The 26,418-nt window shown below is 39.8% G+C and overlaps 1 protein-coding gene across 1 annotated transcript in view; it reads right to left on the bottom strand.

The window, feature by feature from the left end:
- The window catches only part of LOC119654395, a 29,896-nt gene that overhangs the window by 3,097 nt on the left and 381 nt on the right, over nucleotides 1-26,418 (bottom strand). The window lies entirely within an intron of this gene.

Here is a 26,418-nt window from a genome sequence, read left to right as displayed (position 1 = left end):
GTCAGTAAGCCACTGCGGTCCTTACAAGCGAACGATGTTGAATTTGCGGGTTGCAGTTCACTAACCCTACGAGGAGTTGTGGACTTAATACGCAAGCACAGGTTAGCGCCTCTCTTGTTACACACATCCCGAAGACAATTCCTAAATCTATTGTTGATCGTGTGGTGTCGGTCAGTTAAAACTCAATTAACCTTACGGCAAGCTGTTTAAGTAATCCAATTACTTTTTATTTTAATAATTTCTTTACCGTTAAGTAATTAACACCACTTCTCATTTCAACAATCCTTATAAATATTTAAGATATTTTTAAATTAACAATTCATATGTTATTTTCATTAATGTACACTTAACATTACTTTTTAATTCAACGAACTCAAAAAGACTTCTCTGTTCAATTCCCAACTTGATATCTATAATTTGTGACAGGTCTCCTAAAACAAAATCATTCATCGCACACTTTTTTGAGATCTTCCACTCCCTTGGCGTGCCACGCAAAGTGGATAGATCCGCGCCATCTATTTGCTCGCACTCGCAACATTCGAAATAAATTTCGAATGCTGCGAATCCTGCCGCGCCACATCACTCCGCCCCCAGATGAAACCTAGGGGTTTCAGCGACTGATCCCCGAACTTCGTTCGCCGTTAATCCACAAAGCGGACACGACGTTGCTTCGGGGCGCACGCGGGTTTCAGTCTGGACAAAGAGACCGCCTTTTTGTGACCACTGATCTCGAGCTGGAAGAAATGTTCTCCCCGCTTGAGAACGCGGTACGGGCCCTCATATGGAGGCTGCAGCGGCTTCCGGACGGCATCCGTCCTGATCAGCACGTGCGTGCAAGTGTCCAGCTCCTTGGGCGAACAGGCAGGTATGGATGAGTGTCGAGTGGGTGGTGGCGCTTTGATGCGTCGGAGATTGTCTCTCAGCAGACGCACCAACCCCGACTCCGTGAGACCCGATCTCTTGTCGAAGACCGGATCGCTTGGGAGTCTCGGGTTCTCCCCGTAAACCAGCTCCGCGGGGCTGGCAGCAAACTCCTCTCGGCGGGTTGTTCGAAGGCCGAGTAGGACGAGAGGCAAGACTTGCGTCCAGGACGGGTCGTCGCGTGCCATAATGGCGGCTTTCAGCGTCCGGTGCCAACGTTCCAACATCCCATTGGATTGTGGGTGGTATGCCGTAGTCCGCTGGCGTTTAAAACCAAGGAGTTTGCCTAACTCGGAGAAAAGGGTGGACTCAAATTGCATTCCCTGGTCAGTGATGACCACTGCAGGGACGCCAAAGCGAGGTATCCACTCTCGACAGAGGGCTTCAGCACATGATTGCGCCGTGATGTCTTTCAGAGGTATTGCCTCAGGCCACCGCGTGAACCTGTCGATGATTGTGAGGCAATACTTATAACCGTGCGAGTCTCGCAAAGGCCCTATTATGTCGAGGTGTATGGTGTGGAAACGCTTGGTAGTGCGGGGGAATGAGCCCACTTCTTTCCTAACATGCCTGGAGACCTTACATTTTTGGCATGCGATGCACTCTCTGGCCCAGGAATTAATATCCTTGTTCATGGAGGGCCAGAAGTATTTTCCGGTGACTAACCGGTTTGTTGTCCTGATGCCGGGGTGCGCCAAGTCGTGAACTGCGTGGAACACTTCCTTGCGAAATGTGGCCGGAATGTATGGCCGAGGTCCCTTTTCCGAGTCTTCGCAGCAGAGCGAGAGGTTTGAGCCGAAGATGGGCAACTCCCGAAATTTGTATTTGGGGTTGGACTTGAGGCTCTGAAGTGCTGCGTCATCCACTTGCGCCTTGGCAATAGCCGAGAAATCGAGTGAGGCGGGGATGTTAACTTCGGAGACACGAGACAAAGCGTCAGCAACAATGTTGTCCTTCCCGGACACGTGCTGGATGTCCGACGTAAACTGGCTTATGAAGCTCAGGTGTCGAAGCTGACGAGGGGACGCTTTGTCGGGCTTCTGTTTCAAAGCGAACGTGAGAGGCTTATGATCCGTGAACACTGTGAACGGCCGGCCCTCTAGGGAGAAACGGAAGTATTTGATGGACAGGTATGCGGCGAGCAGTTCGCGATCGTAGGTGCTGTAGTTCCGTTGAGCGGGATTCAACTGCTTCGAGAAGAAGCTCAACGGCTGCCAAACTTGGTCCACCTTTTGGTGAAGGGCAGCACCTACTGCGTTGTCAGAGGCATCAACAAAAACGGCTAGGGGTGCATCTTGCAGAGGGAATGCCAAGAGCGTAGCGTCAGCCAGTTGTTGACGAGATTTGTCAAACGCGCAGATAGCCTCTTCAGACCACACGATCTCTCGTGTGTCCTTAGTTTTGGGGCCAGACAAGTACGCGTTCAAAATGGACTGGAGATGGGCGGCCTTGGGCAGGAAACGACGGTAGAAGTTCAGCATGCCCAAGAACCTCCTCAACTCCCTCACTGTCTTTGGACGCGGGAAGCTTGATATCGCTTGCACCTTGTCTGGGTCGGGCTGTATTCCTTCAGGGGAAATGAAATGGCCGAGGAATCTCACCTGTTGTTGAAGGAATTTGCATTTCTCAACGTTTAGGACTAAACCGGCCTCAAGGAGACGTTGAAAAATGCACTCGAGATGGGCTAAGTGCTCAGACTCAGTGGTAGAAGCGACCAAAACATCATCCAAATATACGAAACAGAATTCGAGGTTTCGCAGGACTGAGTGAATGAACCTTTGAAAGGTTTGCGCCGCATTGCACAATCCGAAAGTCATTCGGGTGAACTCGAAGAGTCCAAAGGGTGTGCATATTGCCGTCTTTGGAATGTCTTCAGGAGCTACTGGAATTTGGTGATAAGCCTTGGTTAAGTCCAAGGTCGAAAAGATGCGGCAATTCGCGAGGTGATGCGCAAAGTCATGGATGAGTGGAATTGGATATCGGTCAGGAACAGTCTGTGCATTTAGTCTTCTGTAATCCCCACATGGGCGCCATTCGCCGTTTGGCTTAGGGACCATATGCAGTGGGGAAGACCAACAGCTGTTTGAGGGCCTGCAGATACCCTGTTGAACGAGTTGTTCAAACTCTTTCCGTGCAATTGCCAGTTTCTGAGATGGTAGAGGACGCACCTTCGAGAAGATCGGGGAACCAGTAGTGATAATGTGGTGCTGCACATTGTGCTTCACTGGTTTGGAGAGACTACAGTTGGTAGTAATCTGGCTGAACTTTTGGAGAAGTGCCCGAACACGAGAGTCGGTAATGTCTTCTAAAAGAACGGAAAGATTATTGCCTGGGTGAGATACCATATGTCCCGACGAATTAAGTTTGGTCGTGGAATCTATAAGAGACTTGTTTTGCAAGTCCACCAGCAATCCATAGTGACACAGGAAGTCTGCGCCTAGTATGGGGAAGCTGACATCCGCCAGGATGAAACGCCACGAAAACGTCCTACGCAAGCCAAGACTCACGTCCACTTGCCTATACCCGTACGTGTTTATGCGGGAGGAATTTGCTGCCGCAAGTTTGAGCGGTTGAGGGAAAAGTTGATGATGCTGGGGTACGGGAAGGACCGAAACCTCCGCACCCGTGTCGACGAGGTAGTTGCGCCTGCTGAGAGGGTCGAAAATAGTTAGGCGACGTGGCGCTGCGTTCTGGGTGGCCGCCGCCAAGACCCCCCGCGGACCTAGTTTTTTGCGGTAGGAGAGAATCTACACGGTAGCGTACATCTTGTCGCTTTATCCCCGAATCTGCGGTGGTACCAGCAAATCCCTGGGTCCGTGGACTGTCTTGACGACCTGCTACCTGATCGCCCTTTTCGGATGGCAGACCGCGAGCGTGCTCGCGATCTGGCGCCCGAACGCTGAGCGTCCAACGTCGCCCTCATCTCGGCCATACTGGCTGTTAATGCAGCAATCTCGCGCCTCAATTCACCCACCTCATCCGACGGTGGTTGAACGGCCGCCAAGGTTGGGCGTACGTACACCTCCTGAACCTGGTCGGCCGTCGCTGCCAGTTCCTCCAAGGAACCGGAGACGCAAGCGAGGATCGCCTGGGTGCCCTCCGGGAGCCGACGCAGCCAGAGCGACTTGATCAGGTCTTCGCCGATCTTACTCCCACCCAATTGCCTCATTTCACGAAGCAATTGGCTGGGAGTTCGATCACCTAAGGTTAAACCTGCCAGCAAGTGGTCTAATTTTGCCGACTCGCTTGCCGACAGGCGCCTGATCAACTCGCTCTTGAGCTGCACATACGATGTCGACTTCACCACGTCGGACACCAGAAGTATGGACTCTTCGTCCAGGCCGACCACCGCGTAGTTGAAGCGGGTCGCGTCCGATGTGATGCCGGACATTTGGAATTGTGCTTCCAAATGCACGAACCACAGTTCGGGGTTCCGCCGCCAAAACGGAGGAACGCGTACGGCGAGGGCGGTCACTTGCGGGTTCGATGGGCCCGCCGCGTCCCTATTGTCAAAAGACATCTTGTTTCACGAAAAGTACGAGATTGAAATGCAAACGCGGTGAGTTTATTCTGAAACGCGGTGAACTTTACACCGACACGGCAGGCTGCACCCACAAATGCACACACGAAACGAGAAAAGAAAAAAACGAAGCGGACGCTATCCAGCGCAGACCAAAAACACCACCAATGAGAATGGAGGACTCGCGATGTTAAACACTTGCACGCCGTCTCTTGCAGCGATTTCAATTTTTTTATTATTATTTATACAAAAAGTTGGGACAAACTCATTACGCTTAAAGAAGAGTGAAAAATACATGCGTGCCACGCGAGCATTTTAAAGTAAAACTAAAGAGAATTTCCTCAGGTCGTTAAGTTGCAGCGGTTACATTTGGTATGTATTTCGTCGTGGGGTCTTCTTATTCCGATAGCCGAGTAATCTGATGGTGATGGTCCGACGTGTGTCGCGTAGTACACTGTGTAGAGAAGGTTTGTTGATGGGGATGATGATGTGCTTGAGTTTTTCAATTATATGACACCTCGTGCACAGCATTGAGGAATTGAGACTTCTGCATTTGGAGCATATCGATCTTCTCGATTTGTTCTTGGACGTAATCCACTTTCCGTTTGAAGTAGTCTTTGGAGTCTTGTAGAATTTGTAGGCCACGAAGGAGATGGCTAGCAGGCCAATGGTAAGGACCGTGGTTGTTGTGCTGGGACTAGGAGGCGTCGTTGGGGTTCTTGGAATTGGCGTTGTTGAAGTTGAGGTGGTCGAAGTGCTAGATGAACTTGAGGTAGCTGAACTGGTGGTTGTGTTTTTGGGAAGTTCCGGGGTCACCAATTAAGTAATCCAATTACTTTTTATTTTAATAATTTCTTTACCGTTAAGTAATTAACACCACTTCTCATTTCAACAATCCTTATAAATATTTAAGATATTTTTAAATTAACAATTCATATGTTATTTTCATTAATGTACACTTAACATTACTTTTTAATTCAACGAACTCAAAAAGACTTCTCTGTTCAATTCCCAACTTGATATCTATAATTTGTGACAGGTCTCCTAAAACAAAATCATTCATCGCACACTTTTTTGAGATCTTCCACTCCCTTGGCGTGCCACGCAAAGTGGATAGATCCGCGCCATCTATTTGCTCGCACTCGCAACATTCGAAATAAATTTCGAATGCTGCGAATCCTGCCGCGCCACACTGTGCTAGAATAAATTGCTAGCAATAACGACCGGTAGAAATCCAAAAACCTTTTACCATTATCGTTATGGCAACCAGGGCCGTGTTTCCCCAACACATGTTCGAGGAAGGTGTTGTCAGGACCTACCTTGGCATTCAAATCATCCATCAGCCTTTTGAATAATTGTGTCGAAAAATGTGTGTATGATCTTGATAAATAGTGTTCATGTTCAAGAATTGAGCTTTAAAGGAGAACCCCGGCAATGTAACAGGGACATTCTTGGGAAGATACAATCCATTGGATGCAACTAAAGTGGTCGGACATAATATATCCATTTGAAGTCAAGAAATTATAGTTAAAAAGTGTAATTAGGGTTCAGATTGCATTTTAATATATCTAAGTATTTATACTGGTCCATAATTACATCGATAATTTCCAAATTGCCGACTCCATTAGCAGCCATACACAGCCAAACCATAATTCCGCTGCTGATAAATTTTTCCTGTTCAGGGCTGTATTTGCTTTTCTTCAAACTATTTGCTTCCTATCAGAGGCAAATACATTAAATTTACTTTCATCGCTCCAGATTACACTTTTCCAAAAATCGGGATTGTGATTAAAGTATTTTTTTTGGCAAATTTGAGTCTTTTCTTCCTGTTAACTTTGGAAATGAATGGCTTCCTACGAGAAACTCCTCCATTAAAGTCATGATTCCGGAGCGTTCTTCATATCGTTTCCTTAGAAATAGGTTTGCGGATCATTACAGAGGCTTCATTCAGCTCGTAAGTTGTTTATGGACTTTTTTGAGTCTTTATTGATTTGCTGTTGAATATACCCTTCGTCGAGAGGCTTTAGTAGCCCTTTTCGCTGCCTACCAGGCCTATTTATCAATCTTCCGTCATTCTGCCAACTTCGCGATAAGTTTTCCCTTCACAAACAAGCTTAATAATAATTTTTCGCTCTTCAACTGTTGTTTCCTTCCTCATTTTGTTCTAAACAGTATTTCCAAAACAAATCGGGAAAATTTACAAACAATGTACACTAGGCAGAAAAAGTGTGCGTACACTCAGTAGTATGATACTTTTCCTTAGTAAAACAAAAAAATTAAGCTAATTTTTGTGGCGAATTTATTATCCAAACATTACAAATAGTTCCGTAGTTTTAATGTATTTAATTCACTAAGTTATAAGTCTTACAAAAACCAGGTTATAAAGCCAAAAATTAAAAGAATCGCAATAATTCAGTAGAAAAAGTCTGCGTACAGTAAACAAATATTTAAAAAAAATTATATTTGAGTAAATATGAAAAGCAAATCAGTAGCTTGTAGGATACCCTTTTCTTTTTATGACCTCTTTTAATCTTTTCGGCATAGAAGATACAAGTTTAGATGTTTCTTCAACACTTATTTTATTCCATTCTTCTTGTAATACATTTTTCAGCATATCCTTTGAAGTTATATCGTATTGGCGAATTCTGCGTTCTAATAAATCCCACAGATGTTCTATGGGATTTAAATCTGGCGATTGTGGGGGTGTATGTAACTGTTTGGGAACATTATATAATAGCCACAGCTTATTAACCTCAGCCGTATGTTTAGGGTCGTTGTCATGCATAAAATAAAATTCGTCACCCAGGCGTAAATTTTCAGCACTTTGTTTTAAATTACGTTTTAAAATATTTAGGTAGTCATATTTGTCCATGGTAGACTCTATAAATTGCAGATTTCCTACGCCACCACTTGCCATACACCCCCAAATCATTATTCCGCCACCACCATGCTTTACCGTTGGCATCAAATTTTCTTTATTCAATGCTGTACATGCTTTTCTCCATACTATTTTTCTTCCTTTTATTCCAAAAATGCAGTATTTATTTTCATCTGAGAATAGCACATTTTCCCAGAATTCATTTGATTGGTTTACGTACTTATTCGCAAATTTTATTCGTTTTCGCCTATTAGTTAATGAAATAAATGGTTTCTTACGTGCAACTCGCCCATGGTAACCAGCTCTCTTGAGTATTTTCCGTGCAGTATCAGCACAAATTTTTTTGTTGAACTTAAGTTCAATATCTTTCGCGATTTGTGGTGCAGTTATTCGTGGATTCTTTTTCACCGAACCTATAATACTTCGCCTTTCCCTAATCGACAACTTCGATGGGCGACCAGATCGTGGCTTCGATGTTATTATTCCCGTCGATTTAAAGTTGTTAACTACCCTTTGAACAGATGAATGTCGCCTTCCTACTATCCTGGCTATTTCGCGGAAACTTTTTCCTTCTTCCCATAATTTTATTATAACTTTTCTTTCACTTACACACATCTCTTTTCGCTTCAATTCCATAATAACAATTATACACACAAAATAACGAAAAAACGTCCTTATTTTTCACACTTCAAACACAGCCATAAACCAATAACTCACAATCAATTTACTCCAAATGGCAAGGATTTATATTTCGGGGAATCACCTACATAATTATGTGGCTGTACGCAGACTTTTTCTACTGAACATTTGTGACTTTTCTTATTTCCCTTTTTTTATTTCAGTTTCCTTGAATTCTAATTTCCTAAAAGTGGCCTTATCAAAGCAACAAGACCACAAGCAATATGCAAACAATAAAATGTTTTTAAAAAACTAATTTATTCGTGTGTTTTACTAACGAATAACCAGGAACTGCTTAGTGTATGCACATTTTTTCTAGCGAGTGTATATACAGAAATATTTTCAGATAATTTCAATCGATAAGCACCGTCCAATCACTCAGAAAATTTAGTTACTACATATGTATATAACTTTTTGTGCCTTCAATTTTGTGTCGCATAAGTTTGAAGTCTTCGGGGAAACCCCTTTTAATTTCTAGTATAATGAATTTTTCGTAATGGTTGTGGGGTCATGTGTGCGAGATGAAATTCCAGCTTAAATAAACAGGTTTGCTTCTAAAATTGAGAGAATTTACTGAAATATTGCAGATTTTTAAAAAATTTACTCTTTGTGCCTTCAAGCCTATGAACAACTGCATGTTAAGTTTAAGACGGGATTCATTACACATGTAAAATTTTTCTTAATTCCGAGAAACCAAGCCCGGCGTAGAAACACTGCATTGACCGTTAATTAAAACCTATGTTAAATGTTATGTTATTTAATGGTGTTCGAAAATGTTATCACCATCGGCTGAAGTCATTTTAAAAATCTCTGCATATCAGACCCCCCTTAATATGTTTTTATTATGGTGAGTGATATCATAAGCCCTCAAAATTCTTCAATACTACGTCATTGAATCTTACACGTGTTTTATTCTTTCTTTGGATCAAGTTTTGGTCTACCCATTTATTGGTTGATATTGTCATGGTGAGAACATTAAAAAATCCGGTTTCGGTTATTGACACACATTTACAGCTAGTTTTCTATTAATGCTTTTAATACTTTATGTGCTATTCAAATATTCAACAAATGAGATAAGATTTTGTTATCAGACGACCATATAACATAATATTAACAGTTTTTGAGTTGGAACAGGTGAATTCAGTCCATTGATTAATGTCATTTATTTTTGACGAAATTATAATTAAGAAAAGATTATGAGTAATAACTAGACACAGTCAGTATAAAAATAAGTAGCCAGCGATAAATTTGTATTTTTTAAAAATGACAAAATAATTTTGCAGATAAGTATTTTGATTACCTGGGAAAAAAATATTTATCAGAAATAAATGAACGACTACTTCTGCGTGGAAATCTAATAATGTTACCGGGAGGAAACTCTTTCAGGAACATTATTTGAAATAATACGTTTATTATGTATTCTGGTCTAATCCATTTATAAGATTAGAATGCATGTCGCAGTAATGGGAATATGATTCCACCATGCAATGTTCGTTATTACGTTGCGTTGAGTTAACAGGATGGAGGCCTACAGGCTAACTAACTTCTCTAATATTAATCATTATATAATATATAGAAAATAGCACTGGTCAATTTTTCGGTGGAGACTTGGGCCCTTAGCAAGAAAAACTCATAGTCGGGTTCGAGAGAAGAATCCTTCGAAGATTTTTTTGCCTCCTACCGGAGGATGATCGATTCCGTAGTTTACATATGTTACGACGAAATCTATGAGCAAGGCAATGACCGTCTTTTTAAGGTTTTGTGTAAACACAAAACCTTATTAAAATCGGTTTACTGTCTGTCTGTCTGTCCGTCACACGCATTTTTCTCGGAGACGGTTATAGCGATTGACACCAAATTTGGTGGAAAGATGAAATCGGGCTTAATAGGTTGCAGTGGCCGGGTCACTTAATCCCTATGGGTGAGAATGATGCAGTCCGGAAAACTTATAAGGGCAATATCTATGGCAGAAAAAGACGACGTGATGAACCTCAGGTGGAGCGATCGCATAAGCCAAGACGCCAGCGAACTTTAAGGGATATCAAATTAGTGGACCTTGGCATGTCTGGAGTTTTTTACTAAAGCAGGCATACACTATAGATTGGTTATTATTCCGTTGTTGATGATAACATCACGCGCTATATCGAATTAAACAATTCTTTTCATGTCTGGACCATTAGGTTGCTAGAATATGAGCGGATTCAATTTCAAATAAGAGAGCATCCCCTTTCTAGGCACGTAAATAGAACCGAAAAGAAGGTTGACATATTCGAAATCATATAATTCAGAAATTTTTTAATGAGTTGCTAGCAATAACGTTGATTAAACTCCGGAGGTCGAATAGATATCGGACGTGGAGGACAAATATTTGGCAATTCTCTGATGGAAAACTTCAATAGAGAAAATAAAACTTTAAAAATTTTTACGTGGAAAGCTTTCGAAAAGTAACGTCGTAATCGTAATATGTCATTCGCAAAATAACAAATTGAAGAACCAGAAGTTTGGCATTTCGGGTATGAAATAATAATAATAATAATTGTTGGCGCAACAATTCAATTAGATCAGGGCTTTGAAGTGGAGCATTTCGATACACTGTAGGAGGCAATGTGACCAGCATTGCGCTTGTCCGAGATTATTACCCTGATTTGACTTAGTCCTGATTCTCAGCCGTCTACCACCAGTGAGATTTGAACCGCGACTTTCCGCTAAAACACTCCAGGGCTCTAACCACTTGAGCCATCCGGACGCTCACGTATGAAAGGTTTTGTGTTTTGGTTATGCCAGGAATTTCCAATGCACGTTTGGTTATTCGCGCATAGCTAGAAATTCAAAATTTTCCTTCATGTCTATCCAAACCTTCAGATTATGCTCATTCTAAACAAACTACCGCTGATCCATACATAAAACACATACATATATGTGCGCATATAGGTTGATCGTGCCACTCTGAATACTTCCGCTTCGCTCCTTACGCAGCCGTCAATAACATTTGCATTAAAAATATTTATATATATTTATCCGAATTAGACACTAAGCGCCAGCTTCGTATACATATGCATACATGCTCGAATATGTATGTCTCGCCTCGGGAAACTATGCTAATTTGCATGTAACCAAAAAAGCACAAAAAATTCAAATAAGGTCCTTCTTTCCGGGTTTCCTATATATATGGGCTTTCTGTGCATTAGCCCGTTCACTTTGTTGTGGCATTGATGTTTATTGCTATACATATAGAACACATCTTATGTATGATACTGGAAGTTTTATTATAAGTTCGTTAGTAATTGTATGATTTCATTCAAACCTTCCGCAATTATGCCCTCTTTATCCTTTATTCTCATCATACTTCAAGAATGTATTTAGGGTTTTTTTCTGATAAATTAGGGAAATATAGAAATATAGCGTTATTAGCTTTCTTTGATCGTTCTTTGTGAATATTTTCAGATTTTTCAGTTGGATAGGTTTTCAGAACGAGAACTGTTGCATTTTATGGTTCTTACATTTTGGGTCCTAGTTCTCTTGTCTACAAGCTGATATGAATAGTTGGTCTGAAAGTGCCAATTGAGCCCTTTCAATCGATACCCCGCATGATCATATTCTGATAGAAAAAAAGTTGTATCGGCCTGACACCTGCAAGCGATGTGATTGGAAGACGGAAATGGCAGTACATAGGTAACACATTAAGGAGGGCGACAATTGCATTGTTGGCTACGCCATGAAGTAGAATCTACTCTCCCAAGATGGCTGACGAGTGGGTCGCCCAAAGAGCACTTGACGCAGAACAGTAGAGGGGGAGTACGGGCGTTTAGGGAAGGCTTGGGGGGAGTTGAAGCGCATTTCATGGACTCGAACGATGGCCCGTAGGCATGATTGACGCGCTATACCCCACGAAGGGGGCCTAATGATGTCTGTTCTGGGAATCAAAGTTACATGTTGGTGTTTTAAAAGGATTGACATTGCACATTTAGTTCAGTATCAGTTTGCTTGGAGATTTGGAAGGAGTGAGAGTGAAACTCCTAATTTTGTGTGAAAAAAATGTCAGGAAGGACAAAGTTAAGTGTTGGAGAAAAGGCCCGTTGGGAATACGGAGAAAAATTAATTGTTCTGAGGCAAGTATTAGAAATGTTTTTAAAAAGTATGACAGAAGTATGGCAGTCTGAGATGAAACCAAGGGAGCAGGAGGAAGCATGTGATTTCTCCCCGGGCCAGGTGGTTATTAGAGCGAGCATCCTTGTGAGATAAATTTGCAACTGCTCCTCAATTATGTACTGAATTGCTGGAAGGGGAAATGTGTCAATTAGTGTGAGATCGGTGCAGCGACGGTTGAATGAATTAAGACTCAGCGCTTGAAGACCAGCAAAAAAACCGATTTTAACGGAAAAAGATTGAATTGGGCTTTGGAACGACGTGACTGGACTGTGGACAATTGGAGGCGAGTTGTGTTCTCTGATGAATATAAATTCAATTTGCTGGGATCTGATAGTCCGTCCCCAGTACGAAGAAGAAAAGGAGAGAGATTTGACCCCCAGTGTGTTATACAAACTGTACGACATTCTCCCCCAGTAATGATGTGGGGATGTATAACATGCAAAGTAGTCGGTAGTTTTTCGTTTCTAAGCGGTGCTGTCAACGCAGAAAAGTACAAAAAAGTTATCGATGATTGCGTTGTTCAGATTGTAGAAGCACTGGGTGAGCACTTTGATGCAATAATGTTTCAGGACGATTCGGCTCCGCATAATAGAGCTCGTATCTATTTATCTGTTTTATCCTCAAAACGGTTTTTATTCACAGGTAACATCTTGGAAAGGCAAGCTTCGCATACAGTGAAACAGTCCAGATTTGAACCCCATAGAAAACCTATGGGCGTTCATGAAGCGGCCACGGCAACAAAGATCGATAACGATCAAAGTAAATCTAGAAAAAACTTTAGAAAAGATATGGCTTAATGAAATTCCGTACGATTTTATTGAAAATTTATACCAATCGATGCTCGCACGAGTTGCAGAAGTGATTGATACGAAATACTAAAGACCGAAAATAAAACAGGTCGGAATACCGGAAGTTTCAGGTATAAAGGTTTTGTGTTCATCTTATGTGAAGAAATTTTCTCGCACATTTTTCCATTCGTATATGGCTAAAAACCTAAAATATTCGTTCATATTTTTTTTCCAAACTAGAAGAAATGCGTACACATTACAGACGTAGATATTATGCTCACCTTTAGCAAACAAACATTGGCTCTTAACGAATACTATGCTTACATATGTATGTATATAAATTGATCGTACACAAATTTCGAATTTACTTCGTGTATAAAAGCACACATATGTACATATGAAGTACGTATATTGAATACCGCTCGTTTAATGTACAAATTTATCTATCTGAATTAGGCATTACTCCAAAGCTTCATTTACATATACATACCATATAAATACATACATATATCTGTCTGGAGTAATTGACATTGACATATAAATGATTAAAAAACTAAAACGAAATGTTTCCTTGTGACCTCCCATTCACATGAGCTCACTTTACTGTGGTTTTGATGAATTGATATGTTATGATGACGTCATACACGTTTTAGAATGCATGAAAATCATACAAAATATAAAAGTTTCACCTTCTATAACTTTATTAATAATAGTTGAATTTTTTTCAAACTTCCCAGAGCTATACCTTGCGTTATGTGACTTATGCAGGTGCCAATTTTATAGTTCTAACATGAACTTAAGAGGGGTTTCCGGCTAAATTTCTAAAATATGCTAATATACTGTTATTAACTTTATTTCTGCAGATATCGGAAACGGATGTACTTTGAGGCCTAGATTTCGAATAGATACATTACTCTGATTTTTTTTCAGTTTTTTCAGTTGGATAAGTTGAAATGAGACCTGTTACACTTTGTGGGGGTCATATTTTGAGCCATTACTCTCCTACGCTCCACCCGATATCAAATATGGGACTAGTTTCGAAAAATACTAATTGCGCCCTTTTATTTGATTTGCACCCTCTATTCACATGTATGGGGAATTGCACTTCGATGATGTAACACAAATTGTTGAAGCTGGCCAGAAGTTACAAGGTACGGGATTTGACTTAAACGACGAGTGGATTGGTTCGATCATGTTGGCTGGATTATCTGAAAAGTATATGCCGATGATGATGGCAAACGAGCATTCCGGCATGGTAATCACGACCGACGCCATTAAAGGGAAACTAATGGATATGGAACCGGAAGACAGTGATGCCAACAGTGTGTTTGCTTGTTTCCGTAAGAATCATTCATTCATCAATCAGCCAAAGAATCTAAAGAGTGTACAGTCTATGGCCAAAAAAGATGGCGGAAATGCACAACTGTCAATATCTATCAAAGGAAAACAAAACGTCAAATGTTATATTGCAAACAGCATGGCCACTACCGCAATCAGTGTACTTTTAAATGCAACAAGGATCCAGAAAATAAATTGTCAAAAACGAGTAATGCATTTAGTGCCGTGTTTTTTAACAGAATATTTGACAAGAATGATTGGTATGTCGACTCCGGCGCTAGTTCGCATTTGACAAGCAATAAAGATTGGATGATTGACGAATGTTATTCTGGCTTTACGAAGGAAATCGTGGTGGCTAACCAGAATAAAATCCCAGTGGTATGTTGTGGAAACATAAACTTAAAAACGTCAACTGAAGACTGTGACTATAACATAACCGTGGAAAACGTTTTATGTGCACCCAAGTTATCTACTAACCTATTGTCAGTAAGCCAGGTGATAAGGCAAGGCAACAGGGTCCATTTTACAAGCGAAAAATGCGAAATATTTAATGTTTATTAAACACTCTAGTAGACACTCTAGTAGCCACTGCATCACTTGTAAATGGAGTTTATACACTGAATACTTCTACTTGTTTGGTGGCAGCAGTAGCAGAGTCTCCAGAGGTTTGGTATCGCAGATTGGGGCACGTCGACAGTTATAACATGAATAAAATGCAGGATGCTGTAGAGCTGCTGTAGAACAACTTAATTGTTTACTGTGCTGTGAAGGAAAGCAAAGTCGGTTGCCTTTTAATAACAAAGGGAACAGAAGTACTAAGCTATTAGAAATAGTACACAGTGATATATGTGGCCCAATGGAGAATCTATCCTTAGAAGGTTCAAGGTATTTTCTCATCTTTGTTGATGATCACAGACATATGCTTATTTTTTCAAAAATAAAAATGAGGCTTTACAATTTTTTAAAGAATATAAAGCAAGAGTTGACAACTTGACGTCAAATAAAATACAAGTACTGAGAAGGCAGAGAGTTCTGTAATAGAGATTTTGATGGTTATTTGAAAATCAACCTCAGTCATTTAGGGATATTTGGTAGTACTGTCATGAGACATATACCCAAAGAAAGAAGACATAAGTGGGATAAGAAGTCAGAAGAATGCATACTGATTGGTTACCCTTAGGATGTCAAAGGGTACAGGTTATACAATCCTTCAACAAAGGCCACTTTAACCAGTCGAGATGTTATCTTCATAAATGAAAAAAACATCTTATCAGGAAAACATGATAGACGACAAACTAGCAGAGAATGGTCCACATACATCTTCAGTGGGAGAGCTCTCAGATCATGATAGTGGGGATTCATTCATTTCGACGAATGAGATGGGAAATGGATGAAATCTATGTATGAAATGAGACCATGACATCTGATGAAGGATAGCAATCGGACGCCATATTAAAAACCACAACCACAACGGCAGAGACAAAAGCCAGACAGATATGAATTCATGTGCATAGAAGAGTGTAATGAATACTTTAGCAATGAACTGACTTTAGAAGAAGCACTTCAAGGGCCTGAGAAAGGAGCAATGGGAACAGGCCGTCAAAGAAGAGTTGAAAAGCTTTGAAGACAACAACGCGTGGGAAGTTGTTGATGTTCTTGCAAGTGTCAACATAGTTAAGTGCAAGTGGGTCCTAAGAAGTGTGATAGTGAAAATAATGTTCGTTATCGAGCCAGACTTGTGGCTAAAGGTTGTAGTCAAAAATATGGTGTAGACTATAGTGAAACATTTTTTCTGGTAGTGCGGTATACAACACTTAGGTTATTGTTTGCTTTGTTAGTACAGTTGAACCTAGAAGTAACTCATCTTGATGTTAAAACTGCTTTTTTTAAACGGAGATCTGTGTGAGACAATATATATGCAAAAGCCTTTAGGTTATGACTGTACAATTAATAAAGTTTTAACATTGAAAAAGGCCATATATGGTCTTAAACAGGCATCCCGTGAATGGCATAAGAAAGTGGATAGTTGCATGTTAGCTGACGGTTATATTGAATCTAAAACTGAGCCATGTTTATATGTATGAAATGTGCCAGCAGCAGTAAAACCATAGTGACACTATATGTCGACGATTTCTTTGTATTTTCAAATGACAGAAATGTAACTAACGATCTTAAGAATATGTTAAATAAGCATTTCATGTTGAAGACTTAGGAATTATAAAGGAATGTCTTGGCATGTCAATTGCATTTGATAAACAAAATTGTACTGTAACTTTGAGTCGAGAAAAATATATCGATAAACTGTTATCTAAGTTCATTATGATTGATTGCATTTCTGTAAATACTCCAATGGAGATCAATTTAAAATGTAAGAAGGAAAGTGATTGTAGTAATAAAAATCCCTATCAGCAGCTTATCGGAACATGATGTATCTAGTTGTACTTACACGACCCGGTATAGCTTATGCAGTGTCACATTTAAGTCAATTTAATAATTGTAATACTGAACAACAGTGGGTTTACGCTAAAAGAATCTTAAAATATTTGAAAGGGACAAAGGATTTAGGTTTGAAATATAGTAAAGATAAAAACATAAACATTGAAGGTTATGTTGATGCAGACTGGTGCAATGATATTAATGATAGGAAATCATATTCAGGATACTGCTATGCTCTATCTAGGTCAGTTTCTAGTACAGACTCTGAATATGTATCAATATCAGAAGCCTGCAAAGAGACAGTTTACTTGAGAAATTTACAGTTTGAAGTGACTAACATCTGTATCAGATCACTTTGTATAATGATAATAGGAGTGCACAGAAATTATTGTTGAACCCTGTATTCCATAATAAAACGAAGCATATTGATGTCACTATTGTAGAGAATTAATGAAAACATTGTAAGTGTTAAATATATGTATACATCAAACATGCCTGCAGATTTGTTTACTAAAAGTTTATCAGGTGTTAAACATTATAAGCATTTGAACGCTTCAGGAATTGTTAAATTGCAATTTGTTTTTTTTATTATTTTCTCTTATTGTTTTCTCCTTATATATATTTTGAGTGGGAGTATTGTATTATAGTAACAAAATATAGATGTGTATCCACTACTAGCGCTATCTTGTATAAAATATGTGAAATGAAGTTGCCTGTGTTCTTTACACCTTTGTCCATGAATATAAATTTGACAGTCTTTTCTTCGTCTTCACTGAGACACGTTATTTTAATTATAGTTTATTTTCGAAGTTTTTTGTACTCTACTATAAACACAAATCTTCGACGAATGTACCTTTTCCCTCAAAACTCCAACTTGCCTTTCCACCATATTCTTTAAATAGAACGCCTGCTGATGTAAATAATATGAACTTCACATGCAATCACATGAACCACAACTTTATTCTCCAGCCTCATGATAAACTCGAAAAACGCCTTTTGAACTTGAATTTTCTTTCACACTCGCAGTGCGAACATTTTTTTTGTCGGGCACTGTAGGTCCTTTTGTAATGGAAAACACAAAACTAAGATCTGTTTAGAAAACATTATTTCAGTCTTTTATTTCAATATTCCATAAGGTTATATAAACGGATTTATTTTCATTAGAATATTCTTCTTCCCTGCATACGTACATATATATACCCTATACATTTCTAATTATTAGAAAATCTCCAAAGATTTATTAACAGGAACTTTTACGCCTTGCAATCAGCAGCATCCAACTAAGCTTCGAAAAGTACTAATCGAGACGTTTCATTTGATACCCCACATGACTACATTCGGCGAAAAAAAATTTTACACCCCCCCTTTTACATGTATGGGGATCCCCCCGTAAATTCAACCTAGAAGGATATCACTCACTGCATGTCTGAGGGTCCACAAGTCCCACCTTCTCATCAAATTTCGTGTCAATCGGTATAGCCATTTCCGAAAAAAGTGCTTGTGACAGACAGACAGACAGACATTGAACCGATTTTAATAAGGTTTTGTTTTACAAACAAAACCTTAAAAATGTGAAACTTATTTCACTCAGATTAATATAAATATAGTCTCTTGGCTGATTCCTATGCCCTCAAATTTTTTTTGCCTGTACACATTACCATGAACGCTAACCATTTATAATACATATCCCCGTATACATATAAATTCATTTATCGGTACCTTATCACATGCAATTCTCTTGCGATAAAGATGATTAAATGAACGTGAAGAAATACAAAACAAGCGTTTTTCAACGTGCAGGTGATTGTAATTTAACGCATCATACGTGCATCTTACTTTTTTTGAAGAAAATTGCTCGCTGAGCTTGCAAGGGATAGAGCTGATGCTGGTAAAAATAGATCCAGTAATTTTTGCACCATTCCATATTTAAGTCTGCCTTGCAATCGAAAGAAAAACTACAAGAATAATAACGCTTGGGGAACCAACAACCCAACAACCCTTAATAAGAAAACAATGCTAGATACAATGTTTCGAGTTCAAGGTGAAGTCAGGTGTTCACGTACATTGAACGTCTTTCAAACAACTTCACGTGCTGAGACGAAAAGTCTCAAAGATGCTGTACCCAGAATCAGAGGCTAAACGCTACACGATTACTTGGAATCTTGTTCATGATCCTATATATGTATGAATGTAATGTACATGCACCTAATAATAAAATGTACAAACAGAAAGCTGTTTTTGAGGGTGGTACTCAATTGAATCGCTGGAATGTTGTTTTGAAGGAAATAGTTTCTGTAAATTTATTGATCATGGACCATTTGAAATGATATTCGCACATAATAAAGTTAAACTGGCAGAAAAGCAGAAGAATAGTTTCGTGCTCATCATTTTCAAATGTGAAAAATATGATACTAACATTGCGAGGTTCTTAGATGAGTTGTAGAAGACAAACGTCTGATTTATGAGAAGAAAACATATTTAAGCGAGAAATTCAAATACGTAGGCATATGTATATATTGATAAACAATGCAGAAGATATGGGTTAAATAAATAGTATGTACTTAATGATAATCTAATAATGGCTGAGAAACAACTAATTACATTTACTTTCATGATCGGCTCTGGCCTCTTTATTCAAATCTGAACCTTCATGGGGAATAGCACAGTAGTTTCTAAATATCGATATTGTAGCACAGACGTATGACACAGAAACTACTTCATTAAAATGTATACTGGGAAGAATTAGACTGAAACGTTTCGAATAAAATATAATATTTCTCAATTATGTAACTCGTTGTAGCTTTAGGCAAACTACAGAATTTTGTTTGCAGACGTTGTGTCTTTTTCGAAATTTTTAGCAACTTTTAAAACTTTCACGGGCATCCGAAAATACGTAGGTGCTCTAGAAACAGCAGATTTTGTTCCTGGAATCACTGTATAATCTTGTAATGATCGGAGGATTGCGGGTGGGGAAGTGATTTGATTAGAGGTGATTGAGACATCGAACAGAACAGTCCACGTCCGTTTTTACCTATCTTTGATAGAGCTAGACCTCAAAAGTGCCATTTGGTCAGTACTCCTACAATATTTCCTGCACTATATACTATATAATACTTTGAATGGAATGTCTGGGCGCTGGGGGATTGTCTGTTAGTAACTTGACTCTTAGAAACCCATACAAAAACAAGGGGCTTGCGAGGAGTGGTTTTTGGGAGACAATCGAGTTGATCCTAGGAATTCTAATGGTTTACTTGAAAGGTCAGGCTTTCATCCGTTAGTGCAATTCCTGGCTGATAAAATGGACTCCCTGCTTTCAACCGTTATTTTGAATCTGTAGGAAGAAAGGGGCATATAACGATATTGTATTACTCAGGGAATCAGAATTTTGCCAGCTCATCCGATAAAAGTTTGTGGATGACTTCGTTGCACTATGCATATCTTTAGTTGGCAAAACCTCGATAATTTAAGAACATTCGCAGATCTGCACCAGTAAACAATGTAAATGTATAACGACGAGTTGCATCTACCATGAACTCTGAAATTCAGACTCGATACAGGAGCCTAAGATACAGAAGTGATTGTAAGAAAAATTTATATGCTCTTGGTGTCCCGTTATTGTCTTGAATGAAGTGTTCTAACACACTTCAAGTTCTTGGACGAAATTGGATTGTTGTGCCATCAATTATTATTGTAACACTTTAGTATGTGCAATAGACAGTATTAATAAGAATTATTTTCATATTTCGTATAGACTTTATGTTTAGATTGTTAATAGGGTAAACATTGCCGTGTTTACTGAACACATATAATGTGTGTGTTAGTACTCCAATATTATCTATCAAATAAAATGCATCATCATCATCAACGGCGCAACAACCGGTATCCGGTCTAGGCCTGCCTTAATAAGGAACTCCAGACATCCCGGTTTTGCGCCGAGATCCACCAATTCGATATCCATAAAAGCTGTCTGGCGTCCTGACCCACGCCATCGCTCCATCTTAGGCAGGGTTTGCCTCGTCTTCTTTTTCTACCATAGATATTGCCCTTATAGACTTTCCGGTTGGGATTATCCTCATCCATACGGATTAAGTGACCCGCCCACCGTAACCTATTGAGCCGGATTTTATCCATAACCTGACGGTCATGGTATCGCTCATAGATTTCGTCATTGTGTAGGCTACGGAATCGTCCATCCTCATGTAGGGGGCCAAAAATTCTTCGGAGGATTCTTCTCTCGAACGCGGCCAAGAGTTTGCAATTTTTCTTGCTAAGAATTGGTTTTCAAAATAAGAGAAGATTAGAGTTCTAATTTGAAAAACTTTCCTTTTTTCTTATACTCCATAGCCATGGGGATGCTGGGGATTCTACGTGAGTAAGCATAACCCCATGGTAATCTTTGGATACCGTTTAATTTTAGGGACCATCAAAGCTGCGTCAGAAGTAACAGAGCAATATGGTTTATACTGAGCAGGCTAGACTTTCGTGCTAATGGATGCGAAGCCTATGTAACACCTCTGCCGCAATTAGGGAGCGTAATGTAAAGCGTAACCCCATACATTGAATCCATAACCAGCTTAACCCCCGATATGGGACTAACCACAACCGCAGTGAAACTCCCGACGGGGGCTGCGAATTACTTAGCCAAAAGCACATCCTTAGGGATCATCCCGGTTCCAATGGTACCAAAGAACTTTTGATCACGCTTATGAAAGTATGACGAAATACAACAGCCGTATTACTGATAAGCAGATCATCATCATTAAGTTATAGGTTCGGTGTGCCGACGTGGAAGCCCTACAAGCTGCCCTTTAATGTTATCTGAGGCAATTTGAATACATCTGTTGCCGATATTTCATCTCTTAATCGACGTCAAGCCGTTAATTTTTCACCTTTTCAGGTTCGCGACCCTTTGCATGCAACTTTCACGATTTCCCTTTTAAATCTTGGGTTTATATTCATATTCATGTAGCACAGATTATCCTGCGTTAACACGCACGCATTATATTATGATTCACAGAGAAATTCTTAACTCTAATTTGTTGAGTCAGAAGTCACCTTTCTATTATTTATTTTATTTTATTATTAGCATTCAGTGAATTTTAGTTATAGAACTTTTCCCAGTTTCGGTTGCAAAAAGTACAGTAGGTTAGAGCAGTAGGCTGTCATACGGAAGTTTGCGGTTCAAATCCTGTCGCCTCATAATTATGCATGAAACTTGGATCTATCACGATGAACCTAAACTGAAACAACAACGTTTATAATGAACTCAAGATGATTGTTTACCTCCATCGGAACGATCGGAAGAAAAGTTATGGAATTATTTTTTGGGTTTTATCAATTAATTATCTTCAGAAACGTAAAACAATTAACTCAAAATATTATTCAAACTTTTTGAATCAGCTGAATGAAAAGAGACCTGGTTTATAGAAGTAGAACATCCTATTCATCAGGCAAGTGTGTTGACGTGTGTTGAACTAAAGTACGATTTGCGGGGCACCGTATTCTCGACTACCACCTCTTCAGAAACTTCAATTTGTGGGACATTACGGATATATATATGCATATATGGTCGCCAGTTAGCCCTTGGTGCCGTATAACGCGTCAACTACACCTACGCGCCATCGTTCACGCTTACCTGAAATGCGCTTCATGCAGAGGAATCATTCCTCTGCATCATTTCTCGAGATGTCTGCACTCCTTCTTCACTGTTCTGCGGCAAATGCAGTGCCAGGCCTGTGCGCCGAATAAGTTCTTTGTTTGTAAAAATATACTAATAGTAGAACACTAGCACAGGAAAGTCCCAATCTGATCTTAATGATCAGATAATTGCATTTTCAGATTTTAGATAAGGCAGCGAAGGCGAATCTAGCGCTGCTGGCTTTGCCAATTAATGCATATAGGGAGATCGCGATAAGCCGTCAGACTGAGAACCTTGGTTTCGTTGGTGTTTATTTTCAGTACAACTCTACTTGCCTCTTTTTCTAAATTCAGAGCGATTTGGTCGATGACCATTACCCGGTGATAAAGCAAACAGATAAACGTAGTCGAGGTATTTGAAGAAAGATGTCGTAGTCCATTGCCCATCTCTACATCCTCTGAACAAATCAGCATGAAGGACATCACCGTTCACAAGAAGAAATAATATCGGTGACAAGATGCATTCGTGGCGGACTCCTTTTGGGTCTCAAAATCCTCAGTCCAGCACGTGACGTTTTGCGTCATGATATGTCGCTCTGATAATAGCTATTATTTTTTCCGCAATGTCCCTCCTGCGAACAGCACTCCCGATATACTCCCTGTTCACGCTATCGAAAACTTTCTCGAAATTGATGAAGAGCAGGTGCAGCGAAGATATAAATCATATGCACTGATCCAAAATGATCCGTAGGGATTTGATGTGGCCAATGCATTATGATTCGGAAGGGACACCAGCCTGCTTTCTGTTGATTGACGTTTCGAGATGTTCTCTGATGCGTTCCAAGATTATTTTAGTTATTCTCTTTTCGACGGCAGGGAGTACGCAGATACTCCTCTCTTTGGAATTGTAACGACCTTCCTCTTGTTCCACTTTCTGGGAAAGGTCTCGGATTCCCAGGTTTTTAAATCCTAGTGAAAGTAGCAGATCTGCAGTAATTGCAGGTGTGGTAATAAATAACTGTGGGAAGACCGTCAGGCCCAGCGACTTCACTCCGTTTGATTACATTATTATTTCTTTTCTGCTAGAGGAAACAGTTCGTATTTGCATCTTACAGTGGCTAGCCATCTCATCCACAAGAGGAGGAATTGCACCGGATATGTTTGAGAACCATGGTGACGTGTTTTATCCACCTCTTCAGTTGTTCGTTATCGTGGAAGAGGAGTTGATCGTTAACGACCTTCACAAGACCCATCGCTTGCAGCCTTCAATCACTTCTGTTAAAAAATCCGCTTCTTATGATGCCCTTTCGATGACCTACATCTGACCTAGCACCCGAGGAAAGAGTATTTTTATTGGCTACCCAATGCGCATCGATATTCTCAGGCAGACTACTCAGTGTATATGCTGTCCGATCAGCAAGATAACTCTCCCGTCGAGCGACAGTTGGATTATACAAGCGGTCGATGTCCAACTTGTGGGTCACAGCTCTCCAACCCTGCGAGAATTCGCGGACGCAAAACGCAAGCGAACATTAGCGACCATCAGATGGTTATGTGGCTCAGCGGGGTTAACAAGATTCGAAATTTATTTCGAATGTTGTTAATCCCGAGGTGAATGTTGTTAACCCTTAACCCTTAAACCCGAGGTGAATGTTGTTAACCCTTAACCCTTAAACCCGAGGCGAATGCGCCACAGTTATTTCTTTCGAGGCCGATATCAGCCCTTCTCTTGTTAAGCACATCCAGGAGATAACTCATAAATCTATCGCGGTCAGTTGAAACCCATCGATGACGAGGCGGCGGAAGTTGCAGAACCCCACAAACCTCCTACCATTATTGTTACGGTCGCTAAGATCGTGCTTTCCTATCACATCTCCGAGCAAGATGTAGTTGGAGCTTACTTTGGCATTCAGATTACCCATAACGATCGCAATCGCCTCCGTTGAATGTCGTGTAATTGTTTGTAGAAAGCATCCTTCTCCACTATATCGAAAGCCCATAGCATAGCACTATACAATTGTGATGCTTCCTAACCTGCACCGGAATCTTGCAGTTAAAAGTTGTCAGAAACAACCCCTCCCCCACACCCAGAGTACGAAAGCATAATGTCGCAAGAGGGCGAGGTGTGTAGGCTCAGAATGTCCAACTTATATCGTTGGAATTCCCGCTCGCCTTGGAGAAAGTGCTATATGTCGAGGAGCATGCGAATATTCCAGAAACTGATCATGGTCCATTTTCGATTGCCAAAAGTCTTCGGCGTGAGGGCAGGCCCTATCCGAGGCGTTTTTCACGTTTCGGTAGTGTTAAAGTTTCAAAATTTGCAGGCTGCTAGCCCGCAAATTTCTATCCCTTATGATAAGCAGGGAAGACTTTGAGTGTATTCTTAAGCCCTAACTCAGAAGTTGACATTACAGATGTGGTGTAAAATGATTGGAGGATGAATGGAATAAGTGCATTGAAGTTGAGGGAGACTATATTGAATAAAAAAACTAATATCATTTGAAAATTCACATTCTTTCAGTTTTGCTTCCAAAAATTTTCAACCAGCGTATACTTCCTGGCATCGAACCATAAAAGTTAGTTTATATTATTGATCCGTTTATTGGAAATGACCAAACCAGAATTTGACAAACATCAGAGTATTTACATTTTTTCGACCTAGTTTGATGTTGCTTTTAAGAGAAAGTAAGTAAAATAACAAAAGCACGATTTATGCAATCAAAAGTTTGTTACGACAAAATATTCTTTTTGAAATACGTCCATCTGACAAGATCGGACCCGCTGTATATACGGATATACATATCTTGCATCAAGACTACCACTTCTACACACAACCCATAATCAAGAGTACCACTTCTGCACACAACCCATAAATTCCATCCAAAATTAGGTTACAAAAGTACAAATTCAACTGCTTGTCTGAACCCCCCGCTTAATCAGATGAGCAGTATTTTGTGTCTCCTATTTGTTTGGTAGTGATTATACAATTTTTTTAATCTAATAAATCAACATCTCAGTAAATATATACGCGAGTCTACTTGATGACCAATATCGCGATCGTAGCTAGATTTATTCTTGCATACAGATAAGGTCCAAGCTGGTATAGCAGTGTTTGGGATATTAATTAGAGTTGCTTGAATAAACCGCCTCTATATTCTAGATGTATTTGTACATAGAACTTACAGACTATCTAAAGAGAGACTCGGGATGCCGTTTATGTTTAGTTCGATTTAGATCGCCATTCTCGCAGAACACACTTATTCGCAAGATCTAGTATTCTCACTCGCAGTGTGGAAACCTGTTCAGGTTGTTTCGGTTTAAAAACAAAATTTTGGGATACGTCATAACGTTTATTTCCAAGGAAAGAATTGTTAACTCAGATAATTTTAAAACTGCATACTTCGAAAATTTCACAATTCGCTGTTCTGTTATGGTTAATATTCTGGACTTTTACGTAACACATTGTTGGAGAAGATTGTGAGATTTAAGACGGCTGGTCGCGTTGTTATTATGGTCGTGACTCTCAAATATTGTATATATGAAAGCAATTAGTGACTGAATGTGTACGGGATAAACTGATTGTGCTTATTTTCAAATAAATGAATAAAAAATTGTTAATGTTCCCTAGTAAACACTGTACAGGCATTAGTGTATGAAATTTTGTTTACAAACTCTTGAATATTGAACAAAATCTTCACTTCTATTGTGGCTTCTTCACGGATTGGGGTGTAACGCAGCAAAGGTAGGACTAAATGCTAGAATTGAGAACGTCTAAATATAAATATTCAAGAATGTGGGTGGCGATAGGAAATCCCAATATTTAATTTTTGGTCGTATTCATTGAGAAAATGGGAAAGCGGGCTCTAAGAATTTGCAACGGAAATTCAAATCATTCTTTCAAATGGGTTCACGTAGTGTAAGAAGAGATCTTAAGTAAATTGTTAAGTTGCAAATCTTTACTTTTTGAAAACAAACAGTCAACACCATCCTCGATTGAAAGCAAATTAGATTTGATTAGAATGTAATTAACATTTTCTCTGTTGGAGTTCTTAGGGGATAAATAAATTTATGTA

The sequence above is a fragment of the Hermetia illucens genome, chromosome 4, assembly GCF_905115235.1.
Source record: "Hermetia illucens chromosome 4, iHerIll2.2.curated.20191125, whole genome shotgun sequence".
Classification (NCBI taxonomy): domain Eukaryota; kingdom Metazoa; phylum Arthropoda; class Insecta; order Diptera; family Stratiomyidae; genus Hermetia; species Hermetia illucens.
This window is presented reverse-complemented; position numbering and strand designations above follow the sequence as displayed.